This window comes from Sycon ciliatum, chromosome 4, assembly GCF_964019385.1.
Source record: "Sycon ciliatum chromosome 4, ocSycCili1.1, whole genome shotgun sequence".
Taxonomy (NCBI): Eukaryota; Metazoa; Porifera; class Calcarea; order Leucosolenida; family Sycettidae; genus Sycon; species Sycon ciliatum.
Window position 1 is genome coordinate 25,204,526 of NC_088646.1, and position 24,689 is coordinate 25,229,214.

The 24,689-nt window shown below is 47.7% G+C and overlaps 1 protein-coding gene and 1 long non-coding RNA gene across 3 annotated transcripts in view; one reads left to right on the forward strand and one right to left on the reverse strand.

Annotated features, from left to right (window-relative positions):
• The window catches only part of LOC135815241 (uncharacterized), a 21,657-nt gene extending 15,916 nt beyond the window's left edge, over nt 1-5,741 (reverse strand). The window contains exon 1 of one of the 2 annotated variants that reach the window (XM_065328514.1): nt 4,924-5,741. The gene's annotated coding sequence lies outside the window, so the exon portion shown is untranslated. Of the gene's footprint in view, nt 1,400-4,923 lie in introns of those variants that run through there. The other variant, XM_065328515.1, reaches the window with a different exon arrangement.
• Nucleotides 5,742-10,896: 5,155 nt separating this feature from the next.
• LOC135815245 (uncharacterized) lies at nt 10,897-12,789 on the forward strand. Its single transcript, XR_010553272.1, has 2 exons — nt 10,897-11,478; nt 12,161-12,789. It is a non-coding gene; the product is annotated as an uncharacterized LOC135815245 (long non-coding RNA).
• Nucleotides 12,790-24,689: the final 11,900 nt, after the last annotated feature.

The window sequence follows — 24,689 nt, forward strand, 5'->3', positions numbered from 1 at the left end:
CAGACAGTGACAACCAGTGCTGTAAACCTCCATTGAAACACAATGAGGGGGCAGATGATGGATAGGCAGACGGTGAGTAGGCAGAGAGTGAGTTGACAGACAGTGAGTAGACAGACTGTGAGAAGCCAGACAGTGAGTAGACAAACGGTGAGTAGGCAAACAGTGAGTAGACAGACTGTGAGAAGCCAGACGATGAGTAGGCAGACAGTGAGTAAACAGACAGTGAGTAGGCAGACAATGAGTAGGCAGACAGTGAGTAAACAGACAGTGAGTAGGCAGACAATGAGTAGGCAGACAATGAGTAGGCAGACAATGAGTAGGCAGACAGTGAGTAGACAGACAGTGAGTAGACAGACAGTGAGTAGACAGACAGTGAGTACACAGACAGTAACAAACAGTGCTGTAAACCTAGTCTTGCAAGTGCTAGCGACAGCACATGTACAGTGCACCATCCAGTCTTGCAAATAACAGTCACAACTGTGTTTGCCGCCCCCTGTACCAAGCCGGGAATCCCGTCTTGACCAGACAAATAATTTGTATGCACCGACAGCGCTGCGGATCGAATATGCATCGCTGGATCAAGCGGAATCCTGTCATATCAGGACAGTTTCTGCAGCACCAAGGGCGTCCGGTTTGGGCAGGTTTTACTGTACCAACAGGAGCACCTGAAACTAGGGGTGAAACGAGTGCCAAAATCGAGGACTCGAGTACTCGTTGAAAAAACGAGCGAGTATTCGAGCGAGTACGAGTATTTTACTGACAACATAAACAATGCACTGCACACATTCTGGTCACATGGAACGTAGTACACCCGATACATGAAGTCTTGCCAAGCACTTCTCACAAGTTACTTGTTACTATCAAACAGCACTGGACTTTCACAAGATTCAGATCTGGAGGTGCTAGGCCACAGTAGGCGCACTTGCCTGGGCTGTAAGTACTGGTCAGAGCAACAGTAGTCACACTTGTCTGGGCTGTAAGTACTGGTCAGAGCAACAGAAGTACTTGATGTACATGGATACAGTAGTGCCTAGTACGTTTCGAGTATTTTCCCGGAACGAGTACTCGCTCTTTTCAAATTTTCGAGCGAGTGCTCGAGTATTCGATAATATACTCTGGGTTTCGCCCCTACCTGAAGGCTGAAACCCAGAGTGCACAGCTTCTGGCTTTGTCTACATGGGTGTCCAGTGTCTGTCATTTATTATTATTCCCGTAGCTATGCAAAAGACGTTACTTCAGTAACGTCTGGCAGCTAGCCAGGGTCCACACAGCTTTAATTCCGTGTCTGTTTGTTTGTGTGTGCCGTCGGCATGCCTGGCGCTATCCCGTACCTGTCCCGTCCCGTACCATCAAAGACAGCTGGACACAGTACTGTAAACTGTGAAATTATTGCCATGGTCTAATTTCTGCGAAATTCGCGACGCGTGGAAATCGCGAAATTTAGACAGCGCGAAAAGGAGATCCATAGAAGCAAGAGTAGATAAACAAGAGTGTGCAACTCGCGGATGGGTAGGCCCACAGCGGAATTTTTTGTTGACGTAATCTTTTCGACGACGCACGAGCTGCGAGTCTTTCAGAAAGTTTTCCCTCGTGCTCTTGGCCGGCTTTACACTACAAGGTCGGTGCCCAGCACGTGCTCTCACACTGCTCTGCGGCGAAATGCGCGTTCTTCTGAAAAATGGTGACGTCAACAAAAAATTCCGCCGTGGGCGGGGGTATCTGCAGATTGTGCAGGAGAGATCCGGAGTTGCACACTCTTGTTTATCTACTCTTGATGGAAGGTGTAGCATGAATGCCACAGTAGCAATCGCAAAATTAAAACCTCGCAAACCTGTCCGGATTCTGAAAACGCGAACTAAAAACGCCGCGAAAATTTCACGCTTTACAGCATTCAAATATGTGTTTGTGCCGTCGGTATGCCTGGCCTAGCTGGCGCTATCCCGTACCTGTCCCGTACCATCAAAGACAGCTGGCCACAGTATTCAAATACTAGTAGGGCTTTCAAATGTAAGATGAGAACGTGAAGCAAGTTGGAAAAATGAGTACTGGTATGTATGCGTATACCTGTGTAAATGTATCGGGGAATGCATGCAGGGCGACAGTGCGGGTTCCAATCACAGGTTAAGTCTTTAAAAAAGTAGGAGAAATGAAAAATATATAGCGTCCCTATGCTTTTTTCGCCTAGGTCATCAAGGTGGTAGACGGTGTCGCATTACCCTCGAATGCAAGAGAAAATTTATATATTTCGCTCAGGGCCCTACGCTATGCTTTTTTGCCTAGCTCATCATGCATGGTATTCGAACAGATGGAAACGTTTTGCAATAAAAAAAGCATAGCGTAGGGCCCTGAGCTTCCAAGCTCTCTCGTTTATTATTGCAAATGACGCTGAGCAATTGCACAATGTATAAAAACCAGCATTTGCCAAATGGAAGGAAGAATGAGGAGCGAGCTGGAATGATGTGCTTACATGTATGCGCATGCAACTGCAGAATAGGCGAAACAGAAAATATCAAAAACAGTCACCTAAATATAAAAGAACGGGTTTAAGTTTTATTTGTTGAAGTTGAAGTGTCTGTCATGGCCGCAATACTAAAACCTGCACTCGTAGGTCATACTTGATGCAGGTGTAATAAGCCATTATTCTAACGAGGCGCATATATAACGATTTCCCAAAATTGACTAGTTTACGTGTACCAAAGGTAATGATTCTCACTCACTCTCTACGCTCAATAGGACAGTATATGTATCGATTTCTGTATAACGATTTCTATTTTAACGACAGATTTCTCCTCGTTAACTCGTTAAAGAGTTAGCACTTTGTTTATGGCTTTTACAGTACTGGTGTATTCATATCAGGGAGTAGTAAAATAGTTACTCGATTCGTATTTCCCGCTCCTTCACCATGCCAATGAGAGCCAATCAAGTATAGCAGAGTGCATGCTCCGGTGGTTTTTTGTGTGTTGTGTGTTGTGTCTTCCTTCTTGTCTACTCTCTTGTCTTAATACTGCGTCCACATAATTATTCAATACTACAAAACCCCTGTGTTCTGGAAGTCTGAGGGGACTTTATGTGGAGGGAAGTGGCGTAGTGCATACAGCTGTGCTGCAGTTGTCCAGCAGCGGGAGATCTTCTTGTACGCACTACATCACCAAAATGCTGTTTTATCAAGAAAATTCTCCATGACAGCAACCCATTAGGAGATGCACACTCTGTATACCATATTTTCTGGGGTGCTAGCCAAGCAGGTAGGCATAGTGGGATGGTCTAAGACCATGGCTGAGAAACAGAGGGTACCAGGTTCAAGTCCTGCTTGGAAGCGGAAGGATTTTCGGTGCGCTGAAGCCGAGACCTCAGGTCGGTGGAGATGCTCCAGTTTCACCACCACAGGTATGTCTGCAGCCACCTCTATCATGCAATATTCTGTTCTCGAGGTTCGTGGCTTCTCGTAAAAAAAATCCAGACGTGCTGCGACCCACAGTTAATTGGGAACTCGTGGCCTGGCACGAGGGAAGCATGGAGGCAGCGAACAGCTATGTCAATTGAGATCCAGACTGATGTACATTAATTTTGCAGCCCACAAGACCACACATGTGCATTGACACTCAGCTGTGCACAACAACATCAAAATAAATAATTATACAGCCATGGCCAAAGAGATCCAACCCGCACGTCAAACTGACGAAGGCAGCACCGCGTTTCCATTAGAGAGGTTGCGCACAACGAAGATTTGTAAGATATTAACCGTCCGCGTTCGAGTGACGAAAGTTGCTACGAAGATCTGTCCAAACGCGACCAAAACAGAGTAGCTCTACAAAAATATATTTTGCTACTTGGAGTACGAAAATACTGATATTTTACAACTCCCTGTCTTGACTCTTCGCATCCGCGCGTCGACCCACTACGAAAAAGTTCACGCGTTGTGTGCAACCTCACGGCTTATGGATATTTGTTAGCTTTTTTCGTTAAAAATACTCGTTATGGCGCTACGAATTTTCGTTGTGCGCAACCTCTCTATTATCAATTACACCACGAACGGTCCACAAACCCATCCAAGTGACACGTGCGCAGCATGAGACTTGGCACTGCTTTCGGCTCGCGGGGTCGGATTCTTCGGCCACAACTACAGTTCTTTTCTCTGCAGTACCAGCGCTTTGGCCGAGTGGTTGTGGGCTTGCCTGCGAATCACAAGGTCCCGAGTTGGAGACCCGTGCTGGGAGCAGGGAGCGTGCAGTGTGCTAACAAATGCGGTGATGCATGCGCGAACCACTTTACATGCAAGGAGCTGTGCCGACACCCACGGTCAACTGGGTACTCACTACTCGGAGTGAGGGTAACATGGACGCAGCTAGCGAGGTATTCGCCCCCTTGTCGCGCATTGGTTGTGAGAGTTGCCACCTCACCCACGCCAGTAGGCGCTGCATCTGCCACCCTAGTATCACAGGCATGGTGGTGGCCTGGCACGAGCAAAACTTCCTAAGCTGGTTGTGCTTCTCAATACAAATGTATAGCCGGTGGTAACGCGGACGTGCGAACTTTACTTTTTTTACAATTCTCTGCGCGGAAAGCATACATACTTGTAGGTCCGGATTTCCTTTGCCAAACAACAGGGGTGCAAGTACATGTACATGTATGTACAGTGCTGTTCAATGCAATCCAGTCGCATCGCTCAAGTTTGCACCTTGCATCATTTCGCCGCCACGGTTCGCAGGTCCAGGGCTGCGCAACGCCCGGCGCGTACTTGCGCGACACGACTGGATTTCATTGAGTAACACTGTATGTACATGTACACCTCACCGTTAGGCGCTGCATCTGCCGCTAGGGTTTACCGGGGGTTAGCGGCCGTCGTGAGTTCCCTTCGGGAACGGACACGATAATTTACTCTCTTTTTTTTACATGTACATGTACAAATTCATGATGCCTTACTGGGTGAGCGAGATCCACGAGCGACTTGAACACCATGATGGCGCAGCGACTTGAACACCATGATGGCGCACACACGATCAGCCATTCTCCACGACCCACCGCATCTCCAATCGATGCATGGTCACACTTAGCAGTCGTTACTTGTACTTGTAGCGCTAGCAGCAGGATACAGACTACAGTAGGTATGGAGCAGTGCACGTAGTTCTAGTTCAGTTCAACCATGCACAGATGGTCAGTTGGGATGGCAGACGTATAGTAGGTGAGCTACTAGTGCTAGTAGCACGCTAGGACATACGCATAAACTCCCTGTTGATACTAGTACCCGGATATATCCACCGCCGTGTTCCAGGTCGTTAGAGGCCACGGTGAGGTCGCCGTGTGACGGTGTGGACGGCCGAATAGAAGCAGGATACAAACTTCTTTTTTTTAATTGTCAACGCACAGCACGCTACCAATCATCCCGTGCGAGTTGAAAGAGAGACGTATCGCACATGCACAGCCCCATGGCGGGGCAGATTCGGGCCAGAGAATTATACTATTTCACACGGCCACTGAGCCGCTGGACGTGAGAAAGTCTCCTGGAATTCGGAAAACAGTACAACGCAGCTCTGCAACTGCCACGGTGCTTCCTGCTCTATTTACAAACGTTGCATTGTAGAAATGTTCGGAGACGCAAGACAACAATGCGAGTTATATGGACAGAGGTTTTAGCGCAGAGCATCGACTCTTCTTCAGCCTCTCTCGCTCTCCCCTGCTGTCCCTAGCCTATTCTTTCACTACAATCATAGATCTGCTAGAAATATATTCTTCTTCCTTACGAAAAAGGCTTTCGTTTCTGTCAGGACACTACATGTATAGTCTACACTAGCAGTCACTGAGTCAGTGTTGAGAGCAGCGACTCCCTGGCTAGCTGAGACTGAGAGTCCACCACAAAGACAATGAAGTCAATGCATATCACCATGATCACGGCCAGGGGATCCCGGGAGTGTACTACACTACAGAGCTGGCAACTGAAATCCGACCCCTGGGCGGGGCCGCGCGCCGTCCAGGGGGTCGGATTTCAGTTGCCAGCACTGTAGTACTACTACAGAGCTGGCAACTGAAATCCGACCCTTGCCGGCGCGGCGCCCCAGCAAGGGGTCGGATTTCAGTTGCCAGCTCTGTACTAGTAGTACTAGTACTATACTACTTACTAGGCCCTGCACTGCACAGACGATACACCATGTACACGCGCGCATGCGTGTAAAAACCAAAATGGCGTCACGATTTTAGAAAGAAGTGCTCATGTCAGCGGGTACTGTACTGTTGAACCAGGGAGTCATAGACGACTCCCTGGTTGAACTAACTAGTTACTTGAAGATTGCTGCTGATGCTGGCGTTTCCTCCGCGATATTCATGTTAAAACAAAATGGCTTCACGATTTATTGAAAGTGGTATAGTTGGTGGTACGAGTGTTCAAAACCATTTGAACTTCATACTGTTCGTCTTCTTTTTGACATGCTCTCTTTCCATCGTCCTTAGCTTTTGTTTGTTGAGAGCTGTTTTGGCTTTCTCCTATACCTCTGGGGATGCCAAGTGATGGTTTTGAGAGGCTGGTGATGGCTGTGAGCGAGAGTTTGCCGATCGGCGTCGTCCTCGCTATAGCGATGAAAATACTAGTTACTGCGCACCTGGCAGATATCACAACACGTCGGAGCGTCCAGGAGCAAAGGAATCTTGGGTTTTCACTGGAATCTAGTTCCTCCAGCATCGTGTAGCCCACCGTCGGTGAATGGCGGTCCAGAAAGGTCGAACCTGGTCCTTCTGCAGCATCTCGCAGTCCTGCGAGGCACACTGAATACGCCTGTCATGTATTCTACAAATAAAAATCACGAAGTAGTGGACTTTACAGTGATGAGTCTATCCTGTATGCTGCAAAAGACGCAGGAAATGTGACTGGTGTCTGTACAATCAGTGACTGGACGCCAACACCCCAGTCTTCTCCTGCAGGATCTGTTTGACATTGACATTATGCAGTAGGTCGGCATTGACCTGGTTTGGCAGCTATCGTAATAGTATCTGCCTGGTTGGATGTAGCAGGTTGGTGTTTGCTCGTCGTCCAGTCCGGAATTTTCTTGTAACTCACGGTGGAGTACGCGCAGGGTTTGTGATCATCCCTGTTCACTTCAATATTATCAAACACAACGTTCCCTTTGTCACTCATCTTATCCTGAGTACTGAATTTGCTGACAATCATCCAGTATTGCACCACACTTGTCACAACCTACCGCCACTGCTTGCGGTGGCGACTGGTTCGTCAATGGCGGTGACCAGGCTGACTGACTAGCTTCGAGACAGCGGCCTCGTTGTCAACCCCGCGGCAGCCTAAAGGTTGATTTTATCGATCCAGCCTCAGCGCCATGTTGACGATGCCCTAGTGACTGTGTGTCATGGATTGCCTTGCCATGTGCGGTCAGTGCCGTCCACCTTGATGCAGCCCTCAACAACTGGCTCAGCCCATGGGAGTCTCAAGTGGACAGAGTTGTTGCCAAAGTAGCTCAGAAGATTGGTGCATTGTGGTGTAGGTGAGCACATAACTAGGACTTCCCAGCACCTATTTGTCCAGGCTGCGATACTATGTGACATGCTGTACTGCACATTCTTTTCAGCACTGCAAGGCCGGCAGCTGGACCGACTGCAGGGGCCGCGCACATGCAGGCCGCCTGTTGCCAGTGCAGCATTCTGGAACGTTCCTTCCTTCTGAGATTCGTGGAATAATAACTTTCTTTGCTTCAAAGCAAGTTGCTTACCTTTCTGTTGTGCTCCCAGTGTCCTTACAACAATAACCTACAGCAATGTTTTATTTTCCTTTCCATTCCCCAACCAATGAATACTACGATGTCGATTCTATTTCTGAATACTTTAGTGTGTGCCCGCGCACGCACGTGTGTGTGTGTATACCTCACTCGCCACTCGAAGTTCTGTTCCCCATCACTGGAACACTGCCTGTTCTTTCAGGACCTGCCATCATCTGCGGATGGGCATTCAATGATTGTATTGTGTGTGTGTTTCATTCAGAATCAGATCCGCTATCGTTGCTATAAGAGAAAATCTGTGGGTTAACATCCAGTGCATTTGTAGATTTGCGTGCTTTTCTCGCCACGGGCGCATACATGGGACATTGTGTGTGTGTGTGTGTGTGTGTGTGTGCGTCTGTGTGTATGGGGATATTGTCTGTATCGGCTTTTGGTACTAATGTTCAGGTCTGTGCTTGCATGTGTGAACATGAAATTGTTCGGTTCTGTGCATGCTATTGCTATGTTTTATATTATTGTATGTATGTGTGCATTTCCACGAACAGTGTAGATGAGCGTGGAGAGTGCATTCATCCCTCATCAACCACTTCCCCTTGGGCTTACGTTAGTTTTTTTCTGCGTACCTCTCATTTTTGTTTGTTTCTCTCTGCTACTGTATTGATGCCGGTACCTGTACCTCGATGTGTTCCTCTATCTGCTGTTGCCTTTAACCTTCGGTCAAGTTAACGTTTATTGTGCTCTATTTATCGTGCGAATCAAAATAAACAATAATAACACAAGTCGTGCTAGAGTGACGACATGTGCGTGTAGTAGGGTTGATGCGATGGGACGTTATAATTAGGTGGAACAGAACACACATTGGGCAGATTGATTGGGCATCATTGATTGTGCTCAGTCTAAACAGTGAACATAATAATTATCTCCAGTGACAGACTGTAGCGGCTAGCCTCCATGATCCAATAGGTAGCTGGCACTAGTCGCTACTGCTTGTTTGACAGGTGCCGCCAGAACCCCTGTTGTGTCATGCTATAGATGCCCATGCCCTATTCTGGGGCATACTGAGGTACTTTGATTTTGTTGACTGCATGTAGACAGCATCCAATATTAGTACTCGTAGACCTTGGCTCTTTGTAGGTCAACCACCATCGCATGGATCGATCGGTGACTATGGACTTGGAGGTTGGAATAGCCCGCGCTGAACAGATCTTGCCATGGCCCAGGGAGTGAACTCGCTCACTCGACTATCCCGGTTTTAGTTAACCAGCTGAGTGGTGCAATTTGTCCATACCATGTTGCGAGCTCACAGTTGTTTGGGCAGGTTTTGAGCTACACCACGAAACAAAGCGAAATAACGGCGTGACTGTAGAGCAAGGAAGCGGCGAGACGGCACTTCCAGGACGAGACAGGCAGTAGAGACGTGTTCACAGCATGAGCAACCTCTCAAACCCTGCCGGTACTCCACAGTTACAAGAAAATGTCGGACTGGACGACGTGCCAATGCAAACCTGCTACATCCACCCAGGCAGATAGCTGCCAAACCAGGCCAATGTCGACCCACTGCATACCGGTATGTCAATGTCAAACAGATCCTGCAGGAGAAGACTGGGATGATATTAGCGTCCAGTGTACGGACACCAGTCACATTTCCTGCATCTTTTGCAGCATACAGGATAGACTCATCACTGTAAAGTCCACTACTTCGTGATTTTTATTTGTAGAATACATGACAGGCGTATTCAGTGTGCCTCGCAGGACTGCGAGATGCTGCAGAAGACCAGGTTCGACCTTTCTGGACCGCCATTCACCGACGGTGGGCTACACGATGCTGGAGGAACTAGATTCCAGTGAAAACCCAAGATTCCTTTGCTCCTGGACGCTCCGACGTGTTGTGATATCTGCCAGGTGCGCAGTAACTAGTATTTTCATCGCTATAGCGAGGACGACGCCGATCGGCAAACTCTCGCTCACAGCCATCACCAGCCTCTCAAAACCATCACTTGGCATCCCCCAGAGGTATAGGAGAAAGCCAAAACAGCTCTCAACAAACAAAAGCTAAGGACGATGGAAAGAGAGCATGTCAAAAAGAAGACGAACAGTATGAAGTTCAAATGGTTTTGAACACTCGTACCACCAACTATACCACTTTCAATAAATCGTGACGCCATTTTGTTTTAACACGCATACGGTCCGTTGGCTAATGGGTAGGGACGTTTAGCAATGCGAAAATTCGAACTTTTGGTGGTGGCGATATTTCGCGAAAATCTATTTCGAAAAAGAAAACTTGTGAGGTTTAGCAATGCGAAACGACTTTTTCTCGAAGCTATTTGAATTTTATAGTACCGTACCGTATATGCAGCTCAGTCTCAAGCAGGGGGCTGTAAAATTACTACTCCCTGTAGCGAAATGCGTACTGAGAAAAGAGAAAGTTACTTTCGCAAATCACTGCAACTTCGCGTCCAAGTTTTCGAAGTTTCGACCTTTGTTTCTGTACTCATTCCCAGACTCGAATTTTCTTTCGAACTTTCGCGTTGCTAAACGTCCTTAACCCTTTGGAGTCCATAACTTTTTTGCTTCCTCAGTATTTGTGGCCGTCCCGAAAATGCGCACTCAATTTTCAACATAACTTTGGTTCTACTTCACCGATTTTGAAGATCTTGGGCTCGTTGGAAAGCTCTTGATGAGCGAAAAACAATGAGCCCAAACTTGCCAAGAGCACAACTCATTGTCCGCCACTTAGCGCTCCAAACGCGTGTTCAGCTCCAGATCTGAGACAAAATCGGTCTCTTGCAGCCCTTTCACTGAATCTAGATCGGAACTGTTCCACATTTTTTCGAGTAGCACCTTACTTTGCCGTGACTTCGCGCCGCACCGGTCCTGGCACGTGCCGCCTGTCCTGAAGCTGGGAAAATCCCTTTTGTCACGCACTACTGACTCGCAACACGCAGCGTAGAAAATTCAAAATGTTCGATCGATCGCCGCTCACTCGAACTTCATCGGAGAGACTTCGGACCTGTTTGAGGCGATAGCTGACAATTTTCTCTACCACCTAGATCCTTCGATTGTTGAATTTGGTCAAGATTTGGCAGAGAACCGAAAGTTTGACTGCGCCCACATGCATACAAAATGCCCATGGTTCGAAACCGAACCATGGACTCCAAAGGGTTAAAGGGGCACTCCGGCTTCATTTTCGACGCCGAGTTTTCGATGCCAAGACGAAGGTAGGTGAAAGAGAAGACCCCTCGAACAAGAACGAGTCTCCAGAAGCGATCGAGTCGAGCAGGAAGACGACTTTTGAATTTCGCCGAGCGAGCGCTGATGACGTAATGAGGGATTAGCTTGCCAGTGGAAATGCATCTGCGCACATACATTTCACATACTTTTTGGCCAATTTTCAATCGAAGAGGAGGTTGTTTTCTATGTTCTCTCAACTTCGTGAGCGATCCCGTCTTCTATACCCTTCCAGGTACCCTGAAGGTCCTCCAGAGGAGAATTTATCTCCAGCGAAGCGTTGTTGATCCGCTAAATTCGTCTCGAGACATATTCACCCAGTGCAGTGCTGATAAATGTAGAATGTTGAATCTGTGATAATTGTTGACGATGGAGAGAGAGGCTGATAGCCGCTGTCGCAGGGAGAGTGAAGCTGCTGGAAGGAACAACGGGGAGCCCGTTTGTATCACCTGAACAACCAGACTTCAAATCAGCTTGACGAAATCGGAGGGTGCCTCGGTGCTTACCGATATGAATTACTACAAGTACACTGGTGAGTTTTATCTTGTTTTGTTCGTATGCTAGTACCCTGGCCTGGAGTTCTCGTTAGCAAATTCCTATTCCCTGGCGTTTTCTAAACATTCCGTGTAGTACTGAATACGTGATCAAGTATTCCGATTTGGGTAGATGTGGAATTTGGACATGCATTTTATAAAAAATTCTATTTTCCCAATAGAGCGTTTGTAGTGAAATTCAAATGGTTGCCCAAATACAACAAAATTGATTCTGCAGTTCTACAACTTGTACTGAAATCCAGTCAAAGTAAAAATGATTCTTCATGACAGTTGGGGTCAATGAAATCTGATCCAGGCATAACGAATAGTGACGCCTGCCACCCCGAGAACGAATGCCCATTTGGTGGGGGATACCTAAGTACTCGAAAGTGGTGCATGTTTCAATGTGGCATGGAAGTTTTATAATAATTATGATCTCTGGTCAATGCAACATACGATAGCCATCATGAATTGCAGGCCTCAAACGCAACTCAGACCAGAATTGGCAGTTCCCTAAGTTTATAATTCCATGGCCCCAGCTGTGGTTATAGAAGTTTGTTTGCACATTATTCTTATAGTCGATAGGTTTATACTAATGGCCACAAACAGCGGCAGTTCAAACTTCACTGACGTGTTCATGAGCTGAGAGATTTCTCTCCACTATGTCTGTTGTGCATACAGGTCTGTCCAATATGCATTGACGGTATTAGGTATGGTATCTACTCTGAGAAGGGAATCGCTGGAGCCACAGTCCAACTAGACAGGCTTTCAAGAAACAGACAGGATCCATCTTCCCAAGCTGATACCTGATGTGTACCGACAGAATTCTCACGAGATACCTTACGGACAACGTGTGGTGTGTACTTCATAGTACTCCTTCGACTACTATCTAGAATCAAGTCGACCGAAACAAGTTCAAACAACTCTGGCTTCAAACGAGCCGTCGATTAGACAGACAAAACATTCTCTCATATACTGGAGCACTCTGACAACTCAAGACCTATTCCTAACGATTTCCACCGCTTATACATATGTAGAGTGCTGATTGGAATGTGCTCACAATCTCAACAATTCAGTGCTATAATTATTTGAACAATGTGTTAGAAATTATTCCACTTTTCCTTCCATAAATGTTGTATCCACATATAATCCACAGTGCTCCAAAGTTTCAGAGTTCTCAGGGTATCAAACAAAATTATTTCAAATACAGTGAAATTGTTCGTGGACATTATAGCGTAACTAATTTACGTGTAGTTCCCTGGCCCTTTTCTTTGCTATAAATTAATCCTTTGCTCTCTAGCCACCTGCGAGTCCAACAGTGAAATTGTTAGTTCATTTTTATAATGTGGGTATGTGGGAGGGGGTTGAACATATTTTTTATATAAGGGACCTGCAACTGTAATACCACAGTACAGTAGCCGGCAAATATGTAGAAAACAGAAATGCATGTTCCCATCATTGTACATGGACGGGCGCAGCAGGCCGAAGCTATCAGCCAGAACAGAATTTACAATCACTTAGAGATACTTGAGCTATTCCAGTATTCTCCGTGAGCTGTCCCATTCCACAATGGTTCATGCCACCATTATTTCTGGTAGTATCCATGTGCATAGTTCCAAGACCATCTCGGATTCTTCAGCAATTTGTGCCACGGCAAAAGTCAATGCTTGACTCGGTCACTGGGGCTGTCAAACTTCCCATCACAAATGAACTTCAATTTCTCATCTGTTTCAAGTATATGTACTGCCATGACTTGACCATGCTTCATCCACAGCTGGGCGAAGATTGTGGCGTTGAATTCCATAGCGCACCTTCTTGCTGCCATGCAGGAGTATGTTGAGAGAAGTGAACATATTTTTACTAAAAAACAACAGCCACTGAAGAGGATAGCAATAGCCCTGGGTGAATTTCCTGCAGGTACACGTTGTTGGTAGGTCTACTGGTCGGTCTCCATATCGTCAAGTTCAGAAATCACCTGTTCTACACATCTTGTAGAAGGGATCCTGATCGAATAATTTTCTGGTCATAAAATTCACTAAACTGAGGGCGAGACAAATAGTCAGTACTCCCCGATTCCGTCAAGCTGCTTTGAAGTCTGGATGCACATGTGATGCTAACATACTTCCCGTTGTTACTTCCAGCAGCTTCACTTTCCCTGCGACAGCGGCTATCAACCTCTCTCTCCATCGTAGACAATTATCACAAATTCAACATTCTACATTTATCAGCACTGCACTGGGTGAATATGTCTCGAGACGAATTTAGCGGATCAACAACGCTTTGCTGGAGATGAATTCTCCTCTGGAGGACCTTCAGGGTACCTGGAAGGGTATAGAAGACGGGATCGCTCACGAAGTTGAGAGAACATAGAAAACAACCTCCTCTTCGATTGAAAATTGGCCAAAAAGTATGTGAAATGTATGTGCGCAGATGCATTTCCACTGGCAAGCTAATCCCTCATTACGTCATCAGCGCTCGCTCGGCGAAATTCAAAAGTCGTCTTCCTGCTCGACTCGATCGCTTCTGGAGACTCGTTCTTGTTCGAGGGGTCTTCTCTTTCACCTACCTTCGTCTTGGCATCGAAAACTCGGCGTCGAAAATGAAGCCGGAGTGCCCCTTTAATGGCTGAGCCTCTGTCCGGGATGGTCTCGCGCTCGCCCTGCGATGTGGCTGGGGTATTACGATTACTAGATTAGAGAGTTTTAGCAACTCGTGAACGAGTGGACCTCTCGACTCGAGTCTCTACGAGTCGGTGGCAGGGAGCCCTACATTGACTGAGGCTACATACATTGGTATGCGTAGGGCCGCCTGGTCGGTGGTTGACTCGGGTGCCTGGGTTCGAGTCTCGTTGTGTGCTGCAATCGGGGTTCGTTTCGCACGAATCAAGCCAAGGGCAGTTGATTCGTTATGCAACAACGAGACTCGAACCCAGGCACCCGAGTCGACCACCGACCAGGCGGCCCTACGCATACCAATGTATGTAGGGCTCCCTGCCACTGACTCGTAGTCGTAGAGAGGTCCACTCGTTCACGAGTTGCTAAAACGCTCTATTGTCTATTGACGGCCTCCCACCAACTAATACTTGTGTGTGTGGTAGAGACATGTCTGTCGACCATGCATTGACATGCCCTACAGGGGGTTATCCAAGTCTGCGACACAATGAGCTTCGTGATGTGCTGGTGGAGGTGATGACTTCTTCTGCCATCCCGGATGTTCAAACAGAGCTACCGCTTTTGCCATTGGATGGTGAACAACTTCACGGCGCCACCGCTAATCGTGCTGCAGAAGCTCGCTTGGATATCCGTGCAAGGGGCTTTTGATCGCCACAGCAATATGCATTCTTTGATGTGAGGGTTAGCTTACTCACCCCTCGGCGTCTTTGTTGTCGCGACAGGAAGTCCTTGCACAGATTTCCCGAAATGAACATCAGAAGAAGCGGGCCTATCTTCAGCGTGTTGTCGATGTCGAGAGGGGGTCATTCACTCCGCTCGTATTTTCGACAAACGGCATAATGTGGCACGGAGTACGGAGTGCTCTCGTTCAGTTTCCAGCACTGTACATCTAAATACTGTACTGGGCAAAGATAGCAATCTTAGATGGAAATTCAGATTCCTAGAACAATACGACTGACTACTGATGATCAGGTGCATGAACATTTTAAAATTATTTCCCAAGACAAAGGCGACTCAGAGTGGCAATGGTTCTAATTACTTCCCCCCTCAACTTCAAAACCTATGTATTTGTTTACCGCTGCCTGAATGGACTTGCTAGTCCTCTTCTGCGAGACCGCTTTACCTTGCGCGCCCATGGTGCTCGCACTGCAGCCACCACCCGTGGCCAAGTCTCTGCTGCTCTTGTTCTGCCCCCCGCTAACACCCGATATGGCTTTAGTGCAATTTCTTATTTGGGCGCTGCCAGGTGGAATACACTTCCACCGGCTTGCCGCATGTCTAGTTCACCAGCTGAATTTCGCTCATCCATCAAATTATACCTAGGGTTCCCTGTAAAAAGGCGCCGACGCCTGTTGGGAATTCCCTAGTAAAAGAAGAATAAATAATAATAATAATAATAAATAATAATAATACTTGGGGGTAATACTTGTCTCTCTCTCTCTCTCTCTCTCTCTCTCTCTCTCTCTCTCTCTCTCTCTCTCTCTCTCTCTCTCTCTCTCTCTCTTCTCTTTCTCTCTCTCTCTCTCTCTCTCTCTCTCTCTCTTTCTTTGTCTCTCTCTCTCTCTTTCTCTCTCTCTCTCTCTCTCTCTCTCTCTCTCTCTCTCTCTCTCTCTCTCTTCTCTCTCTCTCTCTCTCTCTCTCTCTCTGTCTCTCTCACTGTCTCTCTCTCTCTCTCTCAGCCCCCCCCCACACGTTACGCTTGGTGATTGCAATAAGCAAGAAACTCAGGGTAGCGACAAACTAGCCTCGCGTGCCCTTGTAACTGTTGTTCTGTGTACTCGAAACAGTACCATAGCCAGGCATAGGATGTGTAGCTTTGCTGGTGGTGGGCTGCGGGAACGTGTCGAGGTCGGCTGGAGACTGCAACTATGGTGTGATGGTCGATGGAAAATCTTTACCGTTGCTAGATTGACTTTATATGATTGTGGCCTGATTTGAATCATAACCTTCCTTTTATTATTGGCCATGGGCCGGCCATTTGTGGAAATACAGAATAATTGCGAACATCATGTTGTGTAGTTTGGCTAATAGGGTGCCCTGCAAGAAGGCTTGGCCATTAGGCCTGTGGATTGCCCTATCAAAAATTTGAGTCAAAGACTCACGCTGCTATCTAGTGTTCACGAGCTGTTTGTCGCGCTGGAAACGGAGCGTCTCTGTAAGTTTGTATCCCTGGTGATGTTTGTGCCTGAACAGCACTATAGTATAGACGTATAAGTGGTGCTATTCAGGCACAATCTTCCTCCGCCTACTCAAGCTCAACTGATGAGGGGTGAATTCCCCGAAACACTGTGTATTGAGCAGGGAGTTGTGCTTTCTTGCAGGTTTGCCGAGTGGACGGTTCGATGGACTTCTAGTGTGCTCTGGATGGCAGTCGTGAGTCAGTCAAGTGAGACTTCAAGTCGGCAGGAAAACCGCGAGCTCCCATGTAGGGAGCAACACACTCTTCCCCTACTATCGCCGAAGTCGCACCACCTCTTCTTCAAATTCGAACTCGGATGGTGAGCCAATATAGTTATGATGAAGTTTTGTGACATTTTGTCGCACTCGCTGACTCTATAAGATCTGGTTACGTTAGTGGACAGTTTGTCACAACTCGTAACATTTGTCCTGTTCCTTTCTTCATCATAACCTCTTCTTCAAATAAATAATGCTTTAAAAAGAGTACAATCACAATGTCTAATGGTGTTTCTTGACAAGATATACATCATGTACATGATTGTACAGTTCACTGTAAGTGTTGTGCTGTCTGCATAATACCCAGCCGAGTGGCAATGGCGAGCTAACTAATACTTACTTCATGCTGTATCCTTCCAGTTGCTGTTTCCTGTCGGTAATCGACCGAGGATGCACTCGTACATGCACTGTTACACGTACATTGTACAACAAAGTTTTTTCCCCGCTATTTTAATGGTCCGTGGATGCGTGAGCAGCATGCAGAGAGACTCTGCTCTGGCTGTACTAGGGATCGGAAGAGTGTCACATCGCGACATTTGATTTTGCGCTTAGTCATCATATATGGTGCTAAAATATTATTATACATGGTGCCAGCGGCTCCAGCCGGCAAATATTCGGTGTCATGACACGCCCTTGCTGACTAGGCCTATGCGCGGTGTGCGCACTCTCCCTCCCTAACTCTACCATCACCAGCAATGGTTATGACATGTGTAGCGCGTGTGCTGATCTAGACTAGAGCCGTAGACATGGTAGGGGGAAAGTTTAGTCCTGGTCACCATGGTCACTGTGCTGCAGATCATACCATAGCAGCCACTGAGAGTGAAATCTACACTTCACTACGTGCCAGTACAGTACAGTAACTGAAGTACGTTCAAGTTAGTTGGTAGAGACACGTGACCATCTGTGGGTGAAAGAAACCATGAAACTCTGAGTCACACCAAAAAAAAAGCTCTAGTTTTCCGTTGTAATGAAGAAGGAGGGAGAGAGAGAGAGAGAGAGAGAGAGAGAGAGAGAGAGAGAGAGAGAGAGGGGGGGGGGGGGGAGGAATCACTACTGAGGCACAGCTGAACTGGTCACATGGACTTGTAACTACTTGTTGTTGGTACATGTAATACCATTGTAAATACTTGTAACTGTTACTCACTCACTAGACCTGTCACGTGACTGTAGTGGACTTCTACTACACTCCACAGTCAGTAGTACCAAGAGTAGATAAACAAGAGTGTGCAACTCCGGATCTCTCCTGCACAATCTGCAGATACCCCGCGCCCACGGCGGAATTTTTTGTTTACGTCACCTTTTTTCAGAGAAACGCGGCTTTGCCGCAGAGCAGTGTGAGAGCACGTGCTGGGCACCGACCTTGTAGTGTAAAGCCCAGCCAAGTGCACGAGGGAAAACTCTCCAAAAGGCTCGCAGCGCGTGCGTCGTCGAAAAGATTACGTCAACAAAAAATTCCGCCGTGGGCCAATCCATCCGGAGTTGCACACTCTTGTTTATCTACTCTTGGTAGTACACATGGTACAGGAGATCGAGAGGCCGTAAATCATGGTATGGTGGGTACCAGGGAGTCGTAAAATACCGGTATTTTACGACTCCCTGGTGGGTATGGTTCGGGTGGGGTGGATATAACCAGGGTATTGTACTACTCCCTGGAATAACCGTTCTCAGTAGCAGGTCATGGTAGATGCTACAAAAAGTGTGTGTGTAGAGATAAACAGCGGGACCGCGCTCTTCCCCCGGCATCATGGACACCAGGACAGACCCACGCACCTGCTCAGCGCAGTCAGTAGCATGCAGATCTATATCTACGACGTCTAAGATCTGCCTCCAACTGACTCCATATCCATGCATGCCATTGTGGAGTAGCAGCATGCAGTGAGGCTTTGTATCAAATTTTGTATTGTATTTATCTAATTAAGGATTCCCCAAGGGCTGTTCGCCTGTCGAGGGGTTTCCTATTTTCGCCTGAGTGATGAGATACGTGGGAAGGGAAAATTGGTAAGAGAGGCAGGAAGAAAAAGAAGAGAAAAGCAGAAGAAAAGTTGAGTTGTCTCGGATGGAGAGCCAAGGGTAAATTTATAGTAAAGAAAAAACGGACCAAGAAACTACAAGTTACGCTATAATGTCCACTAACACCACCAGTTACTAAACAATCAGCTCATGCGATAACATTGCACGACACAAAAACTGAGTTATCTGCACCAGGCAAAACCTATGATAAACATACAATTGACTGTAAGAACAGTCAGTACTCAATAACGTTACATCCAAGCCTGATGCATCATACTATCTAGAGTACATAACCCGTACTCTTGATCCTATTCATAGGCGCGCGGCCGCGAAATGAAAACTGCCACTCAGTATGAGTATGAGTGCATGTCACGTGACATTACCCTGGTGTTCTACCCTTACCATGCTTACGGGGTGTGTCACTGATTATGCTTTATAGGGTAATAAGCCGATTAGCCCCTCCCCTGTATGTTACTCTTGCCTATATCATAGTGGACTGTACTCGTACTCCTGCCGTCCTGGTCATGCCCAGTCGTATACTTAATTTAAGGCCGTGCTCACGTGTGTTCCTTCTCCTTTCTACATTTGATATTGCCTTTGCTTTGGCTCTCAGCATCAGACTCAGAGTCTAACTCTAGTCGTAGGCCAGTTTGTGACAATCCTCGTCCTGTGCAGCACACTATGAGAGAGTTATAACATTTCCAGACGCTTACTCAATCTGAGCAGCACCGTCCCATACTACTAGTGGATACAGAATGGAGGGCAGTGGGTAGTACAGTATTATAGATTTTATAGGTGATAAGGTATGGGTGGGAGCAGTGGCCAGGTGTCGCTCAATTTAAAAATAATAGTCTTATAGAAGTTATAGTAACAGACTCAGTGTGCATTGTATGGACAGGTACCTACACTCATCGTGATAAGTTATGGTGTTGGTGGATTGGTGGCTAGGGAGGTGCTGCATGCGGGTCGATACAGGTCAGTGGGTCACTGACTTGACTGGGATACTACAATAGTAGGTAGACTAGAGCCAAGGTAGGAGTGTAGATTACTAGTACTAGCAGTGAGTGTGTTTCCATTACGTTCATATCTGCAAGTGTGTAGTGTATATGTATGCTGGTATGTAGCTGCTGGGTCAGACTATAGTTATGTTTTGAGATTCTAGTTTAGATCATTTTATGTGCAGCCTGATTAGAATGGGTCATGTGAATTTCAGTACACTTGCAAACACTACATATATTGTTACTAGTAAACAGTGCTCTCTTTGTCATTTACAACAACTGCTGCTATTATGCAGTGTATGGCATGTCAGTGACTCAGTTGTTTTTTATAGTTTTTCAGTGTCTGCTGTTTATTTTTGTTGCTAAAGTAATGCAGGGTTTATACAAACACTGACTGTTGTGTCATGGCTACAAGTGAGAAGATCTTCAACCCTGCTGAGTGCTCTGTGAATTTGCTGTGTGTGTGTGTGTATGGTGTGTGTGTGTGTGTGTCCCATATGGTGCAGTGGTATGTGCAGTCGATTTCCAATCGAGAGGTTGTGGGTTCAATTCCCGACGATTATGGTCCCACACGTCTTTCTTCTCTTTCTCGAACTATTCCTGACTTTTCTTTCATTCAGGCTCCTGGGTGGTTACCAACAGCCAGTGTATGCCGGAGTATGTGGTGTGGTGTGTGTAGAAAAAAATGGAAAATGAAAAATAGGAATTCACTGGCCAGAAAAAGTCACTTCAATCAGCTGTGTGGTGGATACCAGGCTAAAATAGTGGCGGTCAATTCATCAGCCTTGCAAGCTGTTGAATGGTGTGATCCCAGCACAAGTTAGTTGCTATGTCTAACATAGCTGTTCGCTTTCACCGCTTCCGCGATGGGCAGGTCTGAGGTGAGGAGGTGAGGTGAGGTGTGTGTGTGTGTTTGTTTCTGTGTGTGTGTATGTGTGTGCATGCGTATGTGTGTCTGCGTGCGTGTGTGTATATGTGTGTGTACATGCGTGCGTGCTTCTCTTGCGAGGAGGTATACATGGTACATGGTACATGCTTGTGTGCGTGTGTGTGTGTGTGTGTGTGTGTGTGTGTCTGTACGTGTGTGAATATGGTTGCACACATCTTTCTTCTCTTTCTCATTGTCCTAGCTCTTCTTTCATTGTCCTGGGTGGTTACCAACAACCAGTGTACGCCGCAGTATGTGGTGTGGTGTGTGTGTGTCAAAAATCAATGGAAAAAATCAATGGAAAAAAAAGAAAAAAGAAAATTAGAGATTCACTGGCCAGACAAGGCCAATCAGCTGTGTGTGACACCAGGCTAAAATAAGTGGTGGTCAATTCACCAGCCTTGCAAGCTGTTTTAAAATGGTGTAATCCCAGCACAAGTTGCTATGTCTGTCATAGCTGTTAGCGATCATCGCTTCCGCGGTGGGCATGTCTGAGTCTGAGTGTGTGTGTACGTATATGTGTGTGTGTGTGTGTGTGTGTATGTGTGTGTGTGTGTTTGTATGTGTGTGTGTATATATATATGTGTGTGTAAATGAATGTGTGGAGTGGTCGTAGTTCCTTGGTTATAAACCATTGTACCAGTCAGAGTTACTATAATCATTTCTCATTTTCTGATATCATTTCCAACACACAGTGACTGTCCTGTATTGTACACCACACACCAGTACTAGTAGGTGATCGCATGCACGGACACGCACACACACACACACACACACACACACACACACACACGCACACACACACACACACAGGGGCGTAGGAACAGGTCCGGCAGGTCGGGCGGCCGCCGGACCAATGTTTCGCCAAAAGAAAAAGAAAAAAGGCAGCAAGCTCGTTTTCAACCATGCGGAGGGTCAAGTCCTACTTACGCCAAGAAAGGCTCGATCACGTGGGGTTCCTGATTGTCCACAAGAAACTGCTGGACGGCTAGTGCCTGAAGAGTACCACCGCAGGGGAATTTGTGCGTGGAAGTGAGCATCAGCTCTCCCAATTCGGACAGTTTTAAGTGGAATTTTGTCAATTCGAATACTTGCTTCTGCATGGTTCTAGTAGTATCACTTCAAGTCTTCCATGATACAGCACTATAATAAATATTTGTTCATATCAATCATTTTACAAGTAAAATCACCCTCTTCACTCAGTAGAGACAGAGTCGAGCGAGCTGTATTCCCGGTGCCGAAAGGCGGGCTCACCACCTGTATGGGAACTTCCCCATGTCTAACCCAGCCCAGTATGGGAACTTCCCCATGTCTAACCCAGCCCTGTATGGGAACTTCCCCATGTCTAACCCAGCCCTGTATGGGAACTTCCCCATGTCTAACCCAGCCCTGTATGGGAACTTCCCCATGTCTAACCCAGCCCTGTATGGGAACTTCCCCATGTCTAACCCAGCCCTGTATGGGAACTTCCCCATGTCTAACCCAGCCCTGTATGGGAACTTCCCCATGTCTAACCCAGCCCTGTATGGGAACTTCCCCATGTCTAACCCAGCCCAGTATGGGAACTTCCCCATGTCTAACCCAGCCCTGTATGGGAACTTCCCCATGTCTAACCCAGCCCTGTATGGGAACTTCCCCATGTCTAACCCAGCCCTGTATGGGAACTTCCCCATGTCTAACCCAGCCCTGTATGGGAACTTCCCCATGTCTAACCCAGCCCTGTATGGGAACTTCCCCATGTCTAACCCAGCCCTGTTTGGGAACTTCCCCATGTCTAACCCAGCCCTGTATGGGAACTTCCCATGTCTGCCCCAGCCCAAGACAAAGTGAATACTGTAGTAGTCATACTGGGCAGAGTTAAAAATTCAAAAATCGCGACCTGCACAAGCTAAATATCCGCCGGACCATTGGAAATCTACTTCGCACGCCCCTGACACACACCTTGGTCCTTGGTAACACTGCCATCAAATGGTCACGTGTCCCCTGTGCAGGGGTCGACAGCACTGAGTTCAGCATTGGACCCAGAAACGCCGCTCTACTTCCTGGACAGGAAATTAGCACAGCTATGCAGGTCGAAACCACGGGATGATTTGCAGCAGCGACCGCAGCCGAGACAATGCGCTCTGCAGCAGGGCAGGGCAATCCGCTGTTTCCGGACCGAGTCTGCCGATGCCACAGCCGAGACCGACGCCACTTCAGCAGCCGAGTTGGAGAGACACTTATGCGAAGCTAGCCCGCCAGCACTCAAGAACCATCTCCCGCACGCATTACATAGTCGGCTGCCGGACTGCTCAGATATGGGCTTCCTCCTCTCGGCCAGGCACTTGTGGCGATTCTTGTATTTCTGGTGGGCGAAAGTACGCTGGCAAACATCGCAGAGCACAGAAGTGTCACGCTGAGCCGATCGCGGTACTGGTTGAGCGGAATACGCACTGCGCCATTTCCCACGCTCCTGGGTGAGGTCGTACCATTCCGTGTGGTCGATGTTCACTGCGGAGAGGTCAGCTCTGACAGAGTCTCGCCACCGTTTCCGAGGACCGCAAGCCGGCCTCGGCGGAAGGAGCGCACCAAACAGGAGCTGGCGCGGAGTTCTATCGCCGTCCATCCAAGCTAGATGGCCTAGCCACTCCAGACGGCGGCGAAGAACACGTGTGGTAATATCCACTGGATCTCGACGATTCCAGGCCTCCAGAATGGTCTTCCTGTTGATGTGGAAGTCCCAGGTGTCTCTTCTACCGAGGGCTAAGATTGCCGAAATGCAGCGAAGATGGAAGGCGGACAGCTCCGCAAGCTCGCTTTTCAGTGGTACCCAACACTCCGCTCCGTAAAGGAGAAGAGAAGCCACACATGCATCATACACCATTCGCTTCGTTGCCAGTGAAAGATCGCCATCATCAAAGACAGATCGACGCAATGCTCCGAATGCCCTAGATGCTGATGCTATTCGGGACCGAGTGTCCACTGCGGTGCGGCCACCAGTATGGATGATGGAGCCTAGGTAGCGAAAGTCATGCACATTCTCGACAATTTCCCCGCCAACCACCAATGGACAACGATCCTCCGGAGAAATGCCGAAGCCGACCGCCATTACTTTGGTTTTTGATAGGTTGATGGTGAGGCCGAAGCGAGTTGCGACGTCCATGAACCGGCTGAGCGCAAGTGTGGCACCATGGTGAGTTGTAGCAATAAGTGCTGAATCGTCTGCGAATTGACAGTCACGATGGATGTTGATTGTGTCAGTCTTCTGGCGTTTGAAAAGGAGAGACGGTCCAGAGTTAGAGGAGACGGGAAGTCCAATCTCAGGTATGTCCGCAACCTCACGCTGCCACAGCTGGAATACTGCCCACATGAATATATTGAACAATACTGGGGCCATACAACAACCTTGTCGAAGGCCATTTTGCACCTCAATAGGCTCGGCCTCGATGCCCGGGATCGACAGGTTTGCAGACATAGAGGTATGAAATGAGCTGATAATGGTAACCAGCTTGTCAGGTACGCCCGCCTTCCGGAGAATTTCCCACATGCACTTACGGGTGACGGAATCATAGGCCTTCCGTAGATCAACAAAAACCATGAAACCAGAGCAGCGATGTTCATATAGTTTAGATATTTGTCTCACCGCGAAGATCATGTCCGCACAAGATCTGCCTTTGCGGAATCCACACTGCGTGTCTGGCAGGATGTCTTCCGCGAGCCGCTGCAATCTTGTCTGGACGAGGCCAGCAACAGCCTTTCCTACCACCTCCAGAAGAGCGATGCCCCTCCAATTGTCACAGCTGGATAGATTTCCTTTTTTTGGTATCGGGACAAGCTGGCAGTCCACCCACTCCTGGGGCACCCGCTCTGCATTCCACACTGTCTGGACAAGGTCCAGTAGTGCCATCATGAGGCCATCCCCACCAGCCTTCAGCAGTTCCGGTAAGATTCCAGAGCCTCCTGCTGCTTTTCCGTTCCGTAGTCGGCGCACAGCTTGCCTAAGCTCTTCCAGAGTAGGTGGATCGGCGAGGTCTTCACACACTTCCTGTTGCTCAATGGTGGCAACAGTTGCAGGTTCATACGAGGTTGGAACATTGTAAACCTTGGAGAAGTGGCGGTGCCATGTGCGGCCCTGATCCGCCGGTGAATTACAGACATTTCCGTTCTCG